This window comes from Scyliorhinus torazame, chromosome 31, assembly GCF_047496885.1.
Source record: "Scyliorhinus torazame isolate Kashiwa2021f chromosome 31, sScyTor2.1, whole genome shotgun sequence".
Classification (NCBI taxonomy): domain Eukaryota; kingdom Metazoa; phylum Chordata; class Chondrichthyes; order Carcharhiniformes; family Scyliorhinidae; genus Scyliorhinus; species Scyliorhinus torazame.
The window spans coordinates 12,553,973-12,560,176 of NC_092737.1; positions in this window are offsets into that span (position 1 = coordinate 12,553,973).

The window sequence follows — 6,204 nt, forward strand, 5'->3', positions numbered from 1 at the left end:
CATCCATCAACAATAAACAATAATCAGCAAGATATGTCAGTCCCCATAATAACAACGATCCCATCTACCCACACCAACCCCCAAACCTTAACCCGCATGTTTACATAAACAAATGGCAAAAAGGAATTAGGGATTACCCGTCTTCACCCTTAATCTTACACCCCCCCCCCCCCCCCCCCCCCCACCGCAGGTCTCTAGCTCCTCCTGTCCACTGCCTCTTGTAAAACTCTTCCTCCCAACCTTGGTTCCTTCCCCCCAACTTTCCACCCCGGCCAGACAACTCGGACCCTGTTCTGCCAGGCTCCGATGGCCGCAGCCCCTCCCCCCACCTCACTCCCGCTCACTGGCCGGCTTAAACCGGCCAGCGTGGAGGCCCCCGCCCGGGTCCCTTTCCCCCATGCCCGGCCCTAGGAAAGCCCAGAGATCCCCTTTTAGCACACAAACCCTGTATATCCACCTACACCCCAAAGAACTCTCATTTCGAGTGAAAGTCCCTTCCCTTCCCTTGTCCAAATATATACCACATTGGCTCCTTTAATCTCTACCCCCGCGCGCAGTGATACAAAAAAGAAGAAAATACAGTCATGAGGTTACATTGGCACATGGCCATTCCTCAATTTGTCAGTTCTGCCACAGTCCTTTTGCTTGGCAAACTCCTCCGCTGCTTCCGCCGTTCCAAAATAAAAGTCCCTGAGCTTGTAAGTCACCCTCAGCTTCGCTGGATATACAATGCCGCACTGCACCTTGCCAATGTACAGTGCCCTCTTCACCCGGTTGAAGGCAGCCCGCCTCCTTGCCAGCTCCACCATAAAGTCCTGGTATACACGTCTCCCAGCTCCAGCCCACTGCACCACCCGCTTCTGCTTGGCCCAGCTCAGGACCTTCTCCTTCACACTGTACCTACGGAAGCACAGAGTCACTGCCCTTGGCGGCTCACTCGCCTTGGTACAGGCCTCCACGACCGATGAGCCCGATCCAATTCATATCGGGAGGGATCCTCCCCCTCCCCAATAATTTTGCCAGCATCGCGGCAAAGTACTCAGTCGGCTTCGGTCCTTCAACTCCTTCGGGCAATCCTCAAATTTTGTCGCCTGGATCTGTTTTCCAGACCTTCCATTTTTCCTCGCAGATCCTTGTTAGTATCCATCACCTTCCGCATCTCTTTCCCCCATCGAGGCAAGTTGATCACCGTGCTGCAATAACGTCTCCTCCACTTCCTTCAGCGCCTCCCCTTGCTCTCGCACCTCCGCCACTGCGCTCACCCACCGCCTTCGTCACCGGGAAAATCGCCTCCTCCACCAGCGCACTCAAAACCTCCCTCATCTCTTCCTCACCGTCTCCACGCATTTCGCAATCTGCGCCAACTGCTTTTCAAATTCCGCAGCCATCACCGTAGTTATTTCTTCAGCCGTAAGCAGTGCGGCCTCCCCTGGTGCTCCAGCCTCCATTTTTCCTGGTGACCCCGCGGTGACCTTTCCACTCCCCGACGGACCACCAGCTGTTTTTTTCCCCCGGCCGTTTTCTTGCTCACCCTCAACATTTTTCTTTGTTCCTTTTTTCCTCCTGTGCCTCCTCCGTGCCTTCTCCCTTCTTCTGCCGCCTCCGCGGACCCCTGGGACCGGGCTTAAAGCCCCGAAAATGCCGTTGCCGACCGGAGCCCTCCATTGTGCGGCTGCCTCCCGCCCCGCCGTCACCGGAAGTGCTACAACATGCATGTTAACGTGCAAATTGCCACAGTATCGACTCCTTGGGTGAATCATACCGCACCATAACCAGGACGGTTTCAACGTCAGTTCTTTAGCACTTAAAAGAATGTGCTGGCAATGACCGATTTCAGAAGACATTTATTTATGATAATCATTTGCAGAGAGAGAGAGACAATCTAGCTAGTAGTTTAGGAAAGTGTGTGTTGTTTCAGTCCACACATAGCCCCATCCATCAGAGGAACAAGAAACTAATGCTCTCTGTTAAATAATTTCCATTCATTATTCCTCTTAATGATTTCTGCTGTTAAATCAGTTTAGTTCAGGTTGCAAAGACAGATATCCCATCACGTGTTAAATGCTTGTTAGGCATAGAAACGCCAACGTACTTTTCCATTTTGATATTCTAGCTTCAGTGCAGACTTTACAACACAATGCTTCTAAACTTACAGCAACACAAAGGGGATATTGTTCGTCTTCTGCTGGAAGGATTTTGTGGAAGGGTTACAGTTGCCAGTTTTATACAATTCCAAAGCTCTCCCAGTCAGTCTCCCACCTTCGACTCTCCATTAACCTTGAGCACGTCCGATGCCGCCAAGACCCAAACTGGCACCGAGTCTGCCCCCCCCCCCCCCGCTGTGCTGGCTGACATGCCATTCTAGATCGAGAGGTCATAGCCGCAGGATAAGAGGTAGCAAATGAAATGAAAATGAAAATTGCTTATTGTCACAAGTGGGCTTCGATGAAGTTACTGTGAAAAAACCCTAGTCGTCACATTCCGGCGCCTGTTCCGGAGGCTGGTACGGGAATCGAACCGTGCTGCTGGCCTGCCTTGGTCTGCTTTCAAAGCCAGCGATTTAGCCCAGTGTGCTAAACCAGATTTAAAACAGATTTGAGCAGAAACCGCTTCTCCCAAAGAGTTGTGAATCTGTGGAATTCGCTACCCCAGAGTGCTGGGACAGTGAGTCAATTTTAGGAGGCGTTGGGGCAGCTCAGTGGCCCAGTGGTTAGCACTGCTGCCTCACCGGCGCCGAGGTCCCAGGTTCGATCCCGGCTCTGGGTCACTGTCCGTGTGGAGTTTGCACGTTCTCCCCGTGTCTGCGTGGGTTTCACCCCCACAACCCAAAGATGTGCAGGGTAGGTGGACTTGCCATGCTAAATTGCCCCTTTATTGAAAATAAAAATGAATTGGGTACTCTAAATTTAAAAAAAAATTTTTTTAGGAGTTAGACAGATTTTTAATTGGTAATGGGTTGAAGGGTTATGGAGAACGGGCAGGACGGTGGAGCTGAGGCCAGGATGAGATCAGCCATGATCACATTGAATGGTGGAGCAGGCTCGAGAGGCTAAATTGACTGTTCCTGCTCCTCGTTCTGATGTTAGAAGAAAGAACTTGTTATAACCCGACCAGAGGCCATGGGATGTGCATCCTCAGAGTCCCTGTGGCCTCATCTGAGTACGATCTCCCTAGATGAGGGGGGAGGGGGGGGGCGGAGCTGCACCATTAAAGCCAGGGGCCTCTGGGACATAAATACCCTGGACCGAGTGTGGGCCAGGCACAGGAGAGTCTTCGTGGAGTAGGAGGTGTAATATAATAGGTAACATTCTCTCCGTGTCTGCGTGAGTTTCGCCCTCACAACCCAAAGATGTGCAGAGTAGGTGGATTGGCCGTGCGAAATTGCCCCTTAAGTGGAAAAAATGAATTGAGTACTCTAAATTTTTTTTAAAAAATATTAATAGGTATAATAAATTGGAAATTTTTACAACCATCACTTCCAAAGTGGTTGTTGCCTGGGACTTTGCAGAACTATTGTCATGAGAATGTCGCTTTAAGAAATGTTTGGCTGCTCATGTTACTGCAGTGATGTCAGAGTGTGGGTGGAGCTGAGCTCTGGCTCTGCTTTTTAGTTTCATTTTGAGAAAAGCTTGGGTGTTCCTGTGTCTTTTTGGTTTCGTTTTCAGTGTTGGAGCTGAAGCCAGCCAAAGCAGCTGTACTGTTGAGCTCTCTGCCATGAAAAGACTATCTCTGATCATTTGGTGAATTCAGAATTATAAATGTTTTCAGTAGTGAATGTAAACCTGATGTGCTTCTGTTTAAAGGTTTTTAAAGTCTTTTGGATGTTAAAAGGACAGCTTACGGATTACCTAGTGTTGTATTCTTTGGGGGTTGTATTTGATTTACTGGTTGCTAAGATGTTCACTGTATGTTTTAGGAAGGTTAACTTGAGTTCATAGAATAAACATTGTTTTGCTTTCAAAAAATACTTTTCCATTTCTGAAGTATCACACTTGTAGAGTGGGCCACGTGCTCCCCATACCACAATCTATTAAAAGTTGTGGGTCAGGTGAACTCCATGATACACTTTGGGGTTCTCTAAACCCTGGCCCACAACACTATCCTGTCAGATTTTGCCCTCCTGCTCTTAATTTGTAGCCCTGCAGATATAACATATCTGCCATGATTGAATAGCGGAGCAGACTTGATGGGCCAAATGGCCTAATTCTTATGGACTTATGGCAATGCCGATTTAAAATTCTTCCCCTTGTTTTCAAATCCCACCATGGACTTGCCGCCCCCCCCCCCCCCCCCCCCCCCCCATCCCTTTCCTCCCTGACCTACTGCAACCGGAAAATCCACCGAGGTCTCCGCATTCCTCCAAGCCTGGTCCATGCCAATTTGAATGGCCTGACTGTTGGCGGCCATGCCTTCAGCTGCCTGGGGGCCCTAAGCTCTGGAATCCCCTCCCGAAACCTCTCCATCTCTCTCTCCTTTCATACACTCCTGAAAGTCCCTGATCAGGAAGAGTTGGAGGTGGCGCTGGAAGAGGGACTGTGGTGTGAGGTGCCGCGGAGGGTGAATGCCTGGACTTTGGGCGCGAGGTTGGGTCTGACACAGCTGAGGGCCGCGCACAGGGCGCTAACCCCACTAACTCAAGGATGAGCCGGCCGTTCGAGGGGGTGGAGGATGTCTGTGAGCGATGTGGGAGGGGCCCCCGTGAACCAGCTCCCTATGTTTTGGCCCTGTCCAAAGCTGAAGAGGTTTTGGAGGTCGGTGGTCAGTACAATCTCGGGGGGTTCTACATGTGGATATGGCGCCTGGTCCCCTGGAAGCCACATTCGCGGTGTCAAACCGACTTTTGGGGGGGCGGGGGTTCGGGGGAGGGTTTCTTTGTTGGTGTTGTTTTTTGTAATGTGAAAATGTTGGAAATTTGTCAAATAAAAATACTTTTTAAAAAAAATCCATGACCACATTTTTAGTTACCCAACCCAAATACATCCTCATCTAGCTCGGTGTCAAACTTTGTTGGATAACGGTCCTATGAAGGGTCTTGGTAGATTTGTCGTGTCCGAATGTCTGATATGGTGCCTGGGTCAGACCATTTGGGGTGTTGCACGACTTGTACTGTGTCATCTGGTTCATATAAATGATTTAGACTTGAATGTAGGAAGGTTGATCAGTAAGTTCGCGGATGATATGAAACTTGGTGGGGCGGTAAATAGTGAGGAGGATAGCCTCAGATTTCAGGAGGATATAGACGGGCTGGTCAGATGGGCTGATCAGTGGCAAATGCAGTTCAACCCGGATAAGTGTGAAGTGATGCACTTGGGCAGGACAAACAAGGCAAGGGAATACAGGATAAACAGCAGGACCCTGGGAAGCACCGAGGATCAGAGGGATCTTGGTGTGCATGTACACCGGTGAATTAAGGTAGCAGAACAGGTGGATACAGTAGTTAAGAAGGCATATGGTATAATTGCCTTTATTAGCTGAGTCATAGAGTTGAAGAGTGTGGTGATATGCATTAATGTAAATACACTACAACTAAGTAAACACTAGAGGGAGCACCGGAGATGTCATGACATACAGACATACAGCTAATGAACACATAGAATAGGACACGACCAATGGGCAGTCAAGACACCCAGAGGTGACACTACCACAAGGGGGCATTACACAACCCATATATAAGGACAGGGCACACACGCCTCTGTCTCTTTCCACAGGCGACACTCAGAGAGAAGGACAGGGGGCAGATCAGAAGCATCACACCCCACCACGTGGCTTAGAGCAGACTGGTTAGTTAGACTGAGTTACTATAGCAAGATTAGCAGGAGAGTCGAACTCAAGTAAGAGAATTGTTAACTGTTCAATAAATGTGTTAAACCCATCTCCAAGTCTGAACCTTCCTTTGTCAGAGTGCACATCAGGGAAGCAGCTTATGCTACATGAAGAAGCAGAACACAACAAAGAGCAGGGAGGTTATGCTGGAGCTGTATAAAACGTTGGTTAGGCCACAGCTGGAGTACTGTGTTCCATCCTCGTCGCCACTCTATAGGAAGGATGGGGTTGCATTGGAGAGGGTGCAGAGGAGATTTACCAGGATGTTGCCTGGGCTGGAGAGTGTTAGCTACGAAGAGAGATTGGATAGACTGGGGTTGTTTTCCTTGGCGTAGAGGAGACTGAGGGGGGGCGGGATTGAGATGTATAAAATTATGAGGG